Source organism: Protopterus annectens, chromosome 8.part0 (assembly GCF_019279795.1).
Source record: "Protopterus annectens isolate FY-2018-M chromosome 8.part0, PAN1.0, whole genome shotgun sequence".
Lineage (NCBI taxonomy): Eukaryota > Metazoa > Chordata > Ceratodontiformes > Protopteridae > Protopterus > Protopterus annectens.
The window spans coordinates 472,152,164-472,168,091 of NC_056741.1; positions in this window are offsets into that span (position 1 = coordinate 472,152,164).

The following is a 15,928-nucleotide window of genomic DNA, read 5'->3' on the forward strand; positions in this document are numbered from 1 at the left end:
CTATACTGTTTTTAAAGAATGGTTTACAAAGTGAGGCAGTTTCATCTGGAGCCATGTCTGGTTCAGGGGAGGGATTATCATTTTTGTCTGAGTATAACAGAGAGTTTATGGACCCTCAGAACTTTTTAGGATTTTGCATATGGTCGTTTTGCAGAGTAATGTAGTAGTCATGTTTGTTTTTGATAAGTTGCTTTACTCAATTACACAGTTGTTTGCATTGAGTGAAGTCTGCATGGTTTTTACTTGTATGCCATAATTTCAAGGCTTTATCCCTAGCTTTCATAAGTTGTTTGGTGGATTTGGTAAGCAGCTGGCCTGGTTGGCTTTCACTCTCCTATGTCGGAGAGGAGCAAGATTGTCCAGTAAATGGAAGACTGTTAAGTTAAATAATTCAACAGCATCATTCAGTGGTAGGACTTTAAGTGGATGCCAGTTGATATTTCATAGGGTATTTTTAAAGGTAGTTGAGCAGAAGTGAGATAGGTTTCTGGTATGCTTACAGTGGTGCATATTAATCATTGGAGTTGATTTCCGAAATATGTATGCCAGTAGGTGATCACTAACCCTGTTGGGTAGAGTGCCAGTGGAGGAGATTTTACTAGGGTCAGAGACAAGGACTCAGTCTAATATTGAGCCATTGTTTTTGTTGGGTCTGATTATGGTAGTAATGAGTTGGGTGTACCTAAACAGGTTGAGACTGTTTGTTTGGTGATGATGTATGATGTCTAACCAGTTAATATTCACACCACCAAGTATGATTGTTTCAGTCTCTATATTTTTGGATAACCAGGCTAGCATTTCTTCAAGTAGTGGGATATTGTTAACCAGGGGGATATATGTGACTATAATGCAGGCCCTTTTGCTGCTATTCATTTTCAAATAAGATATTAGTATTTTGGCTGTAGAAAATGTGGGAGTGGGTTTGTTATGTGGGACTATATTAAACGTATTATAGTATATGACAGCAATGCCCCCACCTTTTTTCTGGGCCAATCTGTTCTCAGGCAAGAGAACCTGATGGGAGGAATTCAGAGTTTTTAATATAAGGTTTTAGCCAAGTCTCAGTTGCTACTACAATATCTGACTTATAGTGTTCAATCCAGGCATGAAGATCTGTAATTTTGTTTCTGATGCTTTGGAGGTTGATGGTAGCAAGATTAAGGGTTTTGTGACAGTTCTTGTGATAAAGATGGGAGTGGGTGGGTCCAGGATTGGGGTGAATGTCACCACATAGAATTAAGTTGTGGTGAATGTGTATGGGATTAGTGGGTTGCAATTTTTTCTTTGTGTTGCATTCGTGTATGGAAGTTAGTTTTATTTTGGATTTTACATGTAAGTTTAGAATTTTTAGCTTTTTAAGGATGGGGTAAATGTTGCATATAGAGAGGGTGCTATATCAGAAAAGTGAGTTTGGGCAGACGATTGGCAGTTATGTTGCTGCTGTTATACATTTGCCCAAATGAATAAAAATAAATAATGAAACTTGTTTAAAAATAAAACCTCTCACTCATAATTTTGGTGCTCTTATTTTTGAAACTCTAGAAATGGATATCCATTTGTTAAGACTGGGATAAACAGAGCTGGTGTTAGCATTTTGGGGGCCCCAACAAATGCCTAGCTGGGGGCCCCCCTAGGAACATCTAGTCTAAGCATCACTCTGTCACTGTCACCCCTGCTAAGCAACCTTTTACTTCATGCTGCAAACATTTAGGAGTAGTGTGCAGAGAATGACCTGTAGCTACGATGTTCTTACATTACAACAGGCCTGTGTATCACACTGTTAGCTCATTGCTATAAGGGACATTTACAGTTACTAGCATTTAGTTGCAACGATTCATCACAAAAACTCTATGTATATATGTCTGGACTTAGGTGAAACAGTGCTGTAGGCCAACTGTTTCAGCCCCACAAAACACACACACACACACACACACACACACACACACACACACACACACACCCTCCAGTTCTTCTCCCTATCTTGGGCTCCCCATTCCATACACATTACCTTTTTCTTCCTTTCCTCACATTTTGCCTCACTCTTCAGCTTTTTCAAGAAGCCAAAACTTTCTATGTATTCTGAAGTGCATGTAAAAGTTTTGCTTTTTACCCAGCCTTTTCATCCAATGATGTCTTGAACAGAAATTGTGATTAAGGAAAGAAATTTAGTGTTGTTGTTCAGGGTTAGTTTTTCTTGCATCCTTACAACATACCTTTCTTGGCCAAGACAGCAATAACAATTTAGGATACAACTGAAATAAGCCAGGGCCTAAGAATCCATAAGGTTATAGATGCTCTGGGGGTACATTTTAGTGCATTTCCCAACCCTTTAATCCAATGGTGGCCTAAACAAAAGTCATAAGTACGAAAATAATTTAAGTCTTATGTCTTCTTTGAAATAAAAAAAGTAATAAGTTGTGCCCAAGGCTTTATGTTCAAAGCTACAATAGTAGCTCACAATAAACTAACAAGCCAATTGTTGTGAGGATACACAGATCTTAATCTGGGAATACTGACTGCTTCCCTAACCCCCCAACAAAAAAAGACAGTCACTGCCTATGCATCCTTATGGTGTTAGATTGGGATGAAAGACTGGGATGAAACCTCACAATAAACTAACAAGCCAATTGTTGTGGGGAGACACAGGTCTTAATCTGGGAATACTGACTGCTTCCCTAACCCCCCCCCCCCCAAAAAAAAAAGATAGTCACTGCCTATGCATCCTTATGGTGTTAGATTGGGATGAAAGCAGAGATTAAAATTGCCATAGTCAAGTATTTCAAGTGACTGCTGTCATACATACACATCACATGCCTTCTCAGCCTTAACCTCAATGGCAGCCACCTGCATATATGCCTGATGTGTGATTGTAAAGAAAGTGAAAAAAAATAATGATTATAGTAATGTATTCTACTTTGTTGCTCCTACACAAGCTATAGTACCCATATTTGTACACAGCTGAGGTCTGTCAGAAAAGTAAAAAAAAACAGTGATCACACTGTCCTCAGCCTAAACACAAACTATAATGACCTCCTGTGCACACCTCTAAGGTTTGACTGTGTTGAAAATTAAAGAAGTAATAACCGCACATTTCCCAGTCCCTCATAACCTACAGCAGCTTTCTGTATGCACACATCTGAGCACGGCTGGTATTAAAATGGGGGTGGTTGAGAGCAGAAGCCATTATCAGCTTTATCCTGACAGGGTCATATCACAGTCCTATTGAGGTTAACGAGTGTAATCAGAAATTAATATGTTTTTTTATTCCTCATTTTCCCCAACCAGCAACAGCTTTTGCAGGGGACCCCCACACAGCCGATGATAATTAAGGCATACCTCTGTACCCATTTACATAGGCTAGGGAGTGGGGGCCACCAGACTTGTAAAGATCTAAGTGTCTGAATGTTCTATGATATATTTTATGCCTAACGTTTGAAATACAATTATCTGTTAGCTGCATTTTTTACTGATACCTAGAAGAATAATGTGTGTGTCCTGGTATTACTGGGTGTGTACACAGATAAAAATCAGTGATAGCGCACACACACTAGCCATAGCAATAATAGTTTTGTACTTATTTCAGCAACTAGCAATACATTGCTCAATACTGGTACTGCCACAACAGATCAGTGACTGCTGTTTAGAAGTCGTCAAACAGCAGCAGGGGTAAGTCACTTTTACGTACCTCATTGAGAAGTAATGGATTGCTGTCACTGTTTACTTATTGTCCAAAAATGCATATTGATGCAAAAGGTGTTATTCTATTAAATTTTTAAGTAAATTAGAATATTATTTAAAATGTGTTTCTGATTTTGAACCTTTATTCTGCTATTATGTTTGGCACTGCACTGAAGTCTTCAGCAAAGTTGAGAGTTATAGTATCTGGTGTTCTTCCAGTATTTATAAAAACCCTGAAAAAGAAAATCATAGCTATAGATTGGAAGCATCAGCTCTTCTTAAAATTCAAGGTTTGCACTGAGATCAGCCACTCAGGGCTACTGATTTCTCTAGGTGCTTATCTTGCTCATGTTCATTTTCAGCTTTATCCTAGCAGGGTCATATCAAAGCCCTGTTCAGGTTAAAGCTCATAACCAGGAAATTAATAAATTTTTCTCTTAATTTTTCCTCAACCAAAAGAAGCTTTTGTGGGGCACCCACACAGTCAAGGATGATTAAGTGGTCCCTCCTTGCAGACATGGGTATTACAGGTACGTAAAGCTGGCTATGCTGTTAGTTTTTAGTAGAGAGAATGTCCAACAGCAGGGTTTAACTAAGCCAGGGGCACTATGTCATTGATAAAATATTTAATGTAACTGTGCAGGCTATTACTTGATAAAACACTGTTACTATAACCATAGAAATTTTTGGATTTTAAGAGAGCTACAAATAAGAGTTAATATCCTCTTGGTATATTAAATATACAAGACTGCTGTACTAACTTTTATTGGTTTGACAGACATGTTACAAAATATCAAGATAAGACAACTTTCTGTGGTTGGGGGCCCCCCAGGAATAGGGGGCTCCCAGCGACCGCAGGGTTCACTGGTGCCTAAAGCTGGCTATGTAAACACTGCCATTCAAACATAACTAACAAATCAACTCCCTGTACTCTAATCTATTCTCCCATTCACTCCTTCTTACACTGCAGGTGCTGCGAAGAGCACTTTTGGCTGACATCAAAGATTGAAACAATACTAATTTCATGAACTCTTTGACTTTGGAATGGGGTCCATTCTCGTCATGGTGTTAGAAACCCAAAAGACTTGGAGAAATAAAAAAAAATAGAGGGGCTTTTTTTTTCAAATTGAAAAACTGAAATTTAGTAAATTCAACACATTCCCAGGAATTCATCAAAGTGCCTAGCATGAGCCATATATCTTGTGCTAGAAAGTCCCTTCCTTTGCAAGCTGCACATTTGCGAGTCAGAAGATCTAACTATTGGCTAATTTGCTTGTTTCTTGAATCACAATTACTACTGGGATGTGCGGATCATTTCTGATCTGCATTAACCTGCGTAACCTACTGCTTGTTTTGACAGTGTCATTCCCCTCACACTGACTCACTCTCATATACACAAGCACAAAAACATGAACACCACAATCTCTGTACCTCTCTCTACATTATCTGCCCTCCCTTGGTACCCATACCCCCTGTGATAGTTGGAGAACCATTATGGTACTATTAGGTTCTGATTTTCTCTTGTATCCTGACACCCTCCACTCTCTGCTCTGCTGCTTATTCTGAGAATCATCCCTGATGTCTGGTAGTTCTTCCCACCCTCTTATCCCCATTATTATGTTGGTACCATTACAGCACTTTTAAGATTAATCTCTGGTGTCTAGTGTAACTTTCCACCCCCTGAGCTCCACAGTACTGTCAGTGTCATTATAGCACTAAGGATAAATCCCTGGTGTCTACTGTAGCCCCCCATTTCCTGAGCCCCATAGCCCCATTGGTGCCAATATGGCACTTTAAAGACTAATATCTGGTATACAGCTGTTCCCCCACTATGTTCCTGTTGGCTGGTTAAACATAGCCTTGTGACTGTGTTCAATACTGCAACATAATGGGGATAGTCATGCTGATCTACATGGCAGAGTGAGTTCTTGAATCACTCGTCTGTGAATATGCCTCCCTGGAAGTAGTTTCAGGGAGAGAGCACATGACTAATTAGCATACCTCCCCCGGATGCCTCATTAGCATTCAGCATGGCCATGGGGCCAGTCCTTCATGGTGCTGCATGTCTTCATGCAGCACCATGTAAGGACGGTTACTCCATCGAAGAAAGGTACCACAATCCATACATGAGATGTACACATTACGGTACCTTTATGAATTCAGCCCTTTATGTTGAATGTTTGTACAGACCATTGTTGGCATCACATTTCTTAATGCAATATATATGTTCATAGATTCTTTGCTGCAGTTCATGTTCAGTCTTCCCCACATAGAATGCAGCAAAGTTCAGGCATTTTGCAACATATACTATCCTTGTGGTTTTACAGTCAAATTTCCCTTGTGTACCATTGATTCTGGGAAAAATCAAATAGCATAATATAAGGACCACCATATATAAATCTGTACTGCTTACATATACCACCTATAAACATCATACATTGCTTCCCATTAGTGGCAGAAATTCCACTAGAAGAATTTTCTAACATACTTGATGTTCTGATCTCTCTAAAAAAAAGAAAGTGGCATTTTAGCCACATGTTTTATAAAATCTGTGGGGTCCTGCTTAGATATGACAAGTTCTTTTTAACTACCTTTTTAATTTCTCTACTATCAGTAGAAAATCCCAAGACCATGTGGATGACATAGTGATTAGTGGTAGGTCCCTGAAAGGTGCTTCCTGTTTTAATAACCAACAGTTTGCATAAATTGGGAGGGAAGTCAATGTCACTTCTAGTTAAAATCTCCTCAGCTAATTTTTGTATTAATCTTTCTGGATAATTTGTAGCCAAGAACATATTTTAAGGTCCTTAACATTGTCAGAATCCACTCACCATCTGACACCAGATAAGACAAGCATACCATTTGTCCCTTAATAATATTAGGTGGGGGATTTATAAAGGTTACCACAAAGTGTACACTGTGTACTCTGTGTAACCTATCTGAATTCAAGAACAGCCCTACCACAATGCTTCTGCTGTCTATTCACTCAGAAAGGTTATGTACATATAGTGTACACTTTGTAGTAATCTTTATGATTCCCCCCTACATTTCAACCAGCCAGGGTGATTACTGTTGAAATCTAAAATGGAGTCAGAACATGTGGATTTTCTAAAAATGCTAGATGAAAAACAATGGTACCTAGAGTCCTTATGTTAGCATCCAAGAAATATATGCTGCCAAATGACCAATTAAAATAACATTTCAAAAATCAGTCATACTGTCTAAATGATTAATAAACAGCTAAATTGTCAATGGAATAATCTCATAAAATGAAAATGTCATTCAAGAATCTCATATAGCTCTTAATTAAAACTTTGAAAAATGCTGTCATTAACATGTAACTGCTCCCATCAAAATATCACTAAGTTGACATACACTAGAGCTGCCATAGCCCCTGTGCTCACCCCCCCCCCCCCCCGTCACCCACTAGCTCTAAGGACAACATCTAAATCACTCCTACTACACTAAACTGTTAGGTGTTGAAATAGACAACCTAAAATCTGACATCCATATAGGTCAAACCATCAAGAAAGTAAACAAAAAGCTTGGGCTCCTCTACAGGAATAAACAGTTTATGACCAAGCAAACCAAAGCAACCATCGCTAGGACACATCTCTTATCCATCCTTCTCTATGCCTCCCCTGTCCTTACAAATCTCCGCCAAATTGATCTAAGCAAAATGGAATCTTGTTACAACAAGACTGGCAAGTTTGCTACTGAAGCCTCTTACAGATCCCACCACTGTCTTGCCTTAAGCAGCTCACCTGGCTTGAACTGCCTCAACTACTTCTAGTCAATCAACTCTCAATAGCCCACAAGCTCTACTACCTTCCAAAAAATACCCCAGCACTACAGCATCTAATCCAGCCTCACACTTCAATGAGAGCCTTCAGATCCAGTAGCCAAAACCTCATAAATGTTATTAAACATAAAAATGACACAGGTGAAGCTTTTTTTGCTAGCACTATTGCCAGGACCTGGAACTCACTACCAAGCCAAATAACCACAACTTCATCTACTACTCAATTCAAAAAGCTCCTGAAAACCCACTACTTGAATAACTGGCTTTGCCCATGCTACTCCTCCTGGTTAACTCTCACCAGTACACTGTTCTAATAGTCTAACTTGGGGATTACACCTTAAATTTTCCCTGGAAATTCTGATAAACATTTCCCCCAGATAGCTAACTATTAGATAATTAACCATGACTAAAAAAAAAAGGGGAGGGGGGTTGTTGTCTTAATGCCTAACATTATGTTCTTTATTTTTCTTAACTTGCAAAACTGCACATTACAGTATGGAAAGTTGGATATTGCTATTGTGTTTATCAGATGTTTAGAGCTGTTTATGTAGATGTCTAGAGCTGTTTATGTATGTACAATTTTCCTTATATGTAAGGTTCTTGGAGCTTTTCTCCACGGGCCTCCACTTGCTATGTGTTTATTAGATGTCTAGAGCTGTTTATGTATGTAAAATTTCCTGTATGTAGTGTTCTTGGAGCTTTTCTCCCCGGGCCTCTGCTGAAAATGAATCTGTGTCCAGTTGGACTTTCCCAGTTAACAAATGTAAAATAAAAATAAAATTTAGTAGAAAAATATATGCTCAAAAACAGGTTACAGGGGAAACATAAAACTGACCCAAGTGACAAATCTGGGCTAATAGTGATGCAGGAAATTGGAGTGTGTGCGTTTTTTTTTTTTTTAAATTTAAAAGACCACACTGGGCCCCAACCAGCAATCGCTTGTTCCCATGATGAATTAAAACAAATCTCCTGTGCTGCAGAACCGTGGACATTAGCCCTGGCTAATATAAATGGAAACAGATCTAGGCTAATGGTGATGTGGGAAGATGGAACATTTTTTTTAAGACCAGTCCAGACCCCCTAGCCAGCACAAGAACGTAGGCATCTGCCTAAGTCACCTTGTGCTGGATCTGGCCCTGGCTTTCACAGGTGGCTGAGAGTAAAACAAATGTTCATTATTAAAGAGAGAACATCTGCCTAGTAGCTTCTCAGTGTCCCAACTATTGCAATCTTAATCCTCCAGTTCTTAACAAATCTTCCTGTTAACATTAGCATTTATTTATTTACAGTATTTGCATTTGTTTTCCAGGGTAGAAAACTGATCTCCATAGACCTTCTCAGACTCAGCCCTGGAGCAGAGTCTGGTTAAGTGACTTGCTCAGTGACACATTTAGGCAATGGAGTCTAAGGGAATCAAACCTTGCACCCATGGACCACAGGAACAGCTTAACAGATGCTTAATCCTCTAAGCCAACTTCCAGATAGGAGGTAATATTTCTCTAACTTACCTGTAAACTGCTGTGGTTTTAATTAATACCATCAGGTGAAGTTAATCAGTATAAAATAAATGGTGTAAGTTTAATATATTAATTCCACTAGAGAGTTAAATCTATGGTATTATACAAGTATGAAAAAGTATTCTGGCATAATAATATGTATATGTCAATGCCATACCACAGTTTTTCCTAAAATGGGCAGATAAAATATGGCTTATTTTGAAATTGCCACCTGTACTGGGCAAGGTTGTCTCACTCATTTACTATACACAGCCATATTAAGTTGGGCTCTGTAACACATGATCACCATATTTTTTTTCTAGGGAATAAAATACAGTCAACCCAGCTCACTGCATTAGCATGTACCTGGTACAATTGGTTTGGTCACTGGACCTCTTCAAGAGAAATCTTGAGTGGATGGGAAATAGAAAATTCACCCTGGGGACCACTCCAGTGGCTCTACTCGACAGAGGCACTGGGAACTAAGGACAGGTGGCACGATGCCAGGGTAATCCTATCGGCTAGGCTTGTAAAGGCTCCAGGGCCATTAGCCTAGTACAGACCTATGAACCTATATATTCATTTATTTATTCGTTCATTTTGTTTGTTAACCAGCAAGGTGGGCTAATCGATGAACCATTTTCAGCAATGACTCTGGCCTAAAGTCATCAACAATATAGTTACAAAAATATACATGAAACATCAACAAAAATACAAAAAGTAACAGACCATTCACATGCAAATAAATGGTACACAGAAACATAGAAAATGGAGCACTGAGTTCCAGTGATATTTACAAAACGTATAAAACATGTACAACATAAAAGACAGTTTAATAGATGTCAAATCAAAATAACATATTTAACAAGAGGTACTCTATCAGAAAGGAACAGAAATGTATGGCATTCAAGAATGTAGAGTAAAAGGTAATACAAAGAAAAAGGCCTGGCTCTATGCAATAAGGCTGTGGCAAATACGGCCTTATAGTGCAATAGTGGAAATAGAGATTCAGAGATACATTAGCTGAAATGAAGCCCTCATTATCAGCTATTTTGCATGTCTATGAATTGTCTGTAATTACACTAATAGGTTATTTTCTGCTGCCCTTGTGGTAGTCACCTCTACAGGATGATGTTAACACAAGCACATCCCTCATTCACACCACCCATACATACATACACACTCACACGCACGCATATATACACATACACACACACACACCTTCATACATCTTACCTAAGTTAACAGTAAGTCTCTGATGTTGCCTTCTATTTGAATGATTACAATCAATAATGACAGTTACTAGATTTTTCATTTGTTCATTCAGAAAATGCATATTGATAGTAGAAGTGTTGCTCTATTAACTCTTAAAGTAGATTAGAGTAATATTTAGAAAGGCTACCTGGTGTCGTCTTGTGTTCCTCAGCTTTGTCCAGAAGTCTTGAGCTTGGTCCCTGCAGGTCCTAGACCATTACAGCTAGTCAATACTGCCAGACATTAAATGAGTTTCATTATTTTTAATAATATATGCTCTGTGATCCAAATCCTGTTTTCTGTTAACTTTTTTAAGTGGATTACAGTATTACGCAATTTTGTCCCTGGTGTCTGTTGTTCATCCCTGAATTGAAGGATTTGCTCATTAGTCAAGGGAAGTTTAGGTATGGCAACCACACACACATACATACATAACCTCTAACATTACCTGTCTGCTAAACTCCCCATCACTTACCTCTAATATGATCTCACCCATTGAAAGTAAAAGATGAACAAGAGCTTTTCACTGTGTTAATTACCAAAGCTGACAGTAAGGGTACAGGACGTTTTAACCCTGGCAGTTTTGAGCTGGGACATTTTGACCCCTGCATTAACACATTATGAAAATAAAGAACTATAATTACCAAAGTAGAAAAACTGGAACAATGTCTAGAAATAAAACCAACTTTAATAACTTCAGATATACTATGTAAACCTTTAAATCCGGTAGTTCCAATCCCAGAACTGACAGTACTACATGATAGTATTACTTTAAATCTAGAAATACTAGGCATAAACAGAGAAACAATCATCATATTCCAATAGAAACATCCTAAATTACTGATTAATAAATTCATAATTACCGGACTTTGTAACCAGCTTGTGGTACTATTCTGAGATGCAAGGCACAATGTATTATTAAACAATTCTAAAGTACAGTTACACCATAGCACACTGAAAATACGACGCTAGTGCCACCTGCTGATCCCATTAAAATGGCAAGAATAAAATTAATGTTTGAACACAGATAACTTGACCTTAAAAAAAGGTACAAAATGCTTGCACACCGATACAGTTACTAACAAAATATCGAACATTACTTCAGATAATATGTTAAATAAATTAACATTTACATATTAAAATGTTAAATGATATATTAAATTCATATGTAAAATTCCTGATTGAAACATTAAGTAGTAAAATGCTTTTATTAAATTTAATTGGGTTCAAATAGTCTGGTGTCAACTCATCCAGGGTCAAACTGTCCAATTACTATTGTCATAGACAATAAATGTGACTTTTAATATGAAAGTGTATACAATTGCATTGGGGTCAAATTGTCCTGCTTCCGACAGTAAGGATTTACACAGCCGAGTAGTTCTATGAATCGCACGGCTACATAAATCACTTACTGCAGGCATTTCTGACGGACAGCATATGGCAAATTATCAGATGTCATTCCCCCAAAATGCCATATTTGAGCTATGCCAGAGAGACAGCGCACCACAGTGCTGCATCTCTTCAAGGTAAAGCACTGTGGTAGTGCGGTCTCTTGAATCAGAAATGGCAACTGCCAGTAATAAAAAGTGCTTACTGCTGGTGGTAACATTTCTGGATTCTAACCAAAGAGTAGACAAATAATAATGCTACTAACAGCCAAAAGTCAAGCAGCCTGGTAGAATATAATTCAGGATATTATCCCACATTGTCAAAGCATTTGCCGTTGAACTTTTGGATTAGATGGTCTTTCAGCTCTTTCCAAAACAGTAGAAAGTCTTTTACATCTAGTACTTTGTCAGGAAGGGAGTTCTACAGTGCAAATATAGTAGTTTATTTTATTTTATCTATCTATGCTTTGTTGAATGGATTAGTACCACTTTAGTGGGGGACTGTAATTAATACTGAGCAGATTGTACAGAAGACTATTCAGCAGAAATTGTGCCCTGTCTTCAACAGGGAGACAACTAACAAATTGGATAGTTTCACAATGATGTTTCATCATGTTAGCTAAATGAATAAATGTTATTTTGTTTTCTGCAATTTGTAATGTAGAAAAATTTGGCTGTGAGTGAACAGAAATTAGAGGTAGGTCATATTCAAGTTTAGGGATATGGATGCTTGCAGTAAGGGAATTCTAAGCATCTATAGTTAGCAGGAATGCAATATTAGGCAACACTTTTAGTTGTGACATAACTTTGTTAACTCATTGCTCAGCATGATAGGTAAGACAATTAACTGAATTCAAAAGCCCACCCCTTAACCTGGTACTGCACAGTCCTACAACATGGACATGTGCAGCACCACAAATCATGCCTCTCAACTATTCAAATTTTTGCCTCGCATTTTTAGTCTGTTCATTATAAAATGTATGGTCTACTAACAAATTTATCCTTCAGGAAATGTATGATACACAAAATTAATTACTCTAGCAACTTTGAAGGACTGTAAGTGCAATATTTAAAACGTATCGGTCATTTTGGGGTTTTGTCCCTTCATTCCTTTTAACTTTGTCAAACTTTCTTGCACTTAGAGATTCAGAGGTATACCATGAAGAATTGGCCCCACATCCATGTGGAATGCTAAGAGGCATTCTTGGGGAAGAGGCATATGCTAATTAGCCATATGCTGTCTCCCTGGAACTGCCTTCAGGAAGCCATCTACACAGCTGAACAATTCAAGAAAGTGCTCAGCCATGTAGATTAGCATGGCTATCCCCACCACTTTACGATAGTGAACATGACCAAAAGGCCATGCTCCACAACAAACATGAACATGGTGAGGGGAAACTACTAGACATCAGGGTTTACTGTAAAAGTGCCATAATGGCACCATCATTAAAACAGAAATAATGCCTTAAGGTATGGAACAGCATGACAGTGATGGGTAGGAACACCACGCACAACTTTTACATGTCATAATGACACCGATTGCAGTATGGGGATTGAGGGGGGAAAACAGTAGACCACCAGAAAAACAGTGCTATAATGGCAGAAATGCTGCTACAGTTATCTGCTGTGGGTGGAACCACTGAACACCAGGGCTGAATTCCTAAAGTGATATAATGGCACCAATGTTACTATGGGGCCAGGGGGTGGAGGGATACACTATACCACCAGGGAATACACTTTACTGTACCAGCACCAATGTTATTATGGAAACCGGAGGATACACTGGACATCAGGGAATAGTGCCCAAATGCACATACAGCATGATGGGGATCGGGAGAAACCACTGAGCAACACAGCTTACAGTGTTAAGTGCCATAATGGCAGCAGTACAGGGGTGGAGGGAAACACTTGACCACCAGGGCTGACTCTTTAAAGTGTCATAGACCATCAAGGCCTACGTCAGACATGCTGTAATGGCACTACAGTATTATGGGCGTGGGAAGGAGTGTGTGTCTGTGTGTCAGAGTGACTGAAGAGGACTTCCACTGCCTACATGAGCACCAGGATACTAAAACGACACGCAGGTTAGCCGTGATCTGCACGTCAGTGTACTAACTCTGATTCAGGAATCATGCAAATTAGCTGATTGTGAGATCCAATCTCATTGCAGCTAAGATATACCTGAATAATACTTTGGCACATTTCAATGGAAGGATCTTTCTAATACAAGCTGTAAGGCCTTTAATGAATTCCCAGGATAGATTTTGGTCAAGAATAACTCCTAAGTATTTTGGTTGTGTTGTGCACTGGTGCCCAATTTCAAGTGGGTTGGTGATAATTGATACTATTGGTAGCCAGGTTTCACACAACTACTTGATGTCCATTGCCCACAGAAGCCTAAAGACTTTGAAGAAGTAAACTAAATAGTATTTTTAAGTACTACCACAGCAGTTTGCAAAATAGAAAGACTATAAATTCACACAATCTTAGTCTGCTCTACAACTTTATCACTTTCAGTGAAAATTATTTCCAAATACTTTGACTGAGTCTTGCTCCGATCAGCCTTGTATCATGATCTTCGACAGAACTAAGTCCAGTAATCAAACAACGAACTAGGAAAAAATATCTAAGGGGCAGTCTTTCTTCTCTCCAACTAAAGAGAAACCCTGAAAAAATGAATGGACTTAGCATGTGTAGACATCAAAGCAGCACGGCAATACTTGTGCACTTATTTTATATTGTTGTGTAAATTAATTCTGAGCAGATCCAGCAGCACCTGGAGAAAGACCCATGACTGCAAGTCTTGCACCCTGGTACATGATATAAGCCCACTGAAGCATTTGCAAGCATATTAACTGAAAACCACAGGTATGAGAAAGCACATGTTCACACTGGACCAAGTACTGCAGGCACTGCACTGAGCTTTCCAGGCAGAAGGTTATGAACAAATCTCCTAACCCCTTCAGGATGATGGCTGTTATCCCTGTTTCTTGTCCGCCTCTTCATGAGCCTTAGGACTGATGGAATCAGGAGGAATGAATGTTTAGTGGATTTGGACCTGGGGCAAAATATTTTAAAAAATATAGCCTAGGGAAACTGCTCCCATGATAATTAAAAATAAACTAACAATTTTTTTCTTTGGAATGTGCATTCCATCCACACACTGTGTACTCTCTAAAAGTATAATAATACATTTGTTAAACTCACCTCTCTCTTCATTTTTTAGTATATAGTTATAAGGCTGTCACAAGCTATATATGAAAATAAAACACTGTACACCACCGAAACTGGTATTTCTTAAAAGAAAAAAAATGTATGTATTGATATTGTAGTCGTGACTTAGATTTATTAAGACATGCGACTTTCCATGATTTAATTTGGATCTTGTGTCTTTATCTGTAAAGTTTCTGCTGTCGTCTGTGCCATATTTGTTGCCCTTCTTTGACTTCTCTCTGTTCTTTTACTACCATGCCAAAAATGTTGTCTACAGAAGCTGTCTCAAAGGATTAAGGCTATAAGCTGTTAATGAGCTACTTCCTCTGGCACAGGGTTCGATTCCCTCAGGTTTCATTTGCTTACTGTGTGATCTTGAGCAAGTCACTTAACCAGATACAGCTTTGGGGCATTTTGGAATGTGGGCTAGGCTCATAAATGGTCTCCTGGACTGCTTATGAATCTAATAATACAGAGTTCTTCAGTACCCCACCCCACACACGCCTCTTCCTTTCCTTACTTTTTATTCCCTCAGTTCTTCTTCTTGAAAGAGAGCAGAGCGATTTTCCATGACACAAACTGCATCATCTTTTTAAAGTGAAGTACTTTTTATTTCAGTTTTTTTTTTTATGGTTCTTTGCTATAAATTTAACACTCACAAAAACATTTACATCGTAGGAACAACTCACCCAATGAGTATTCATTTCCATTTTTCTAGTCAGACTACCATATAAATTTATCTGAGCAAACTCCTACTTATGAAAGCTCATAATACAGGTATATCCAAATAATGTGACAAGCAAACTGCATCCATGCAGTCTATTTAGTCAGATAATTAGTTATTATCTGCTGATCTCCATACACATCTTTGTTTCATGAACTTGCATAACTGTATCTGTAACCTAGACTTCTTTATTTTCTAAATAAAGGCACACTCCCTGTGAGTACCCACTTCCCTTAAAGGCACAGCACTCCCTTAAAATTTTTAGCATGTTGAGTGGTAGATTGCTGGCATCCTCTCCGGTTCAGCTGGTTAATCTGGGAATCTTGAGACAATACTACAATTGTCTCATGTACACAGACAACCCTCTCCTCCT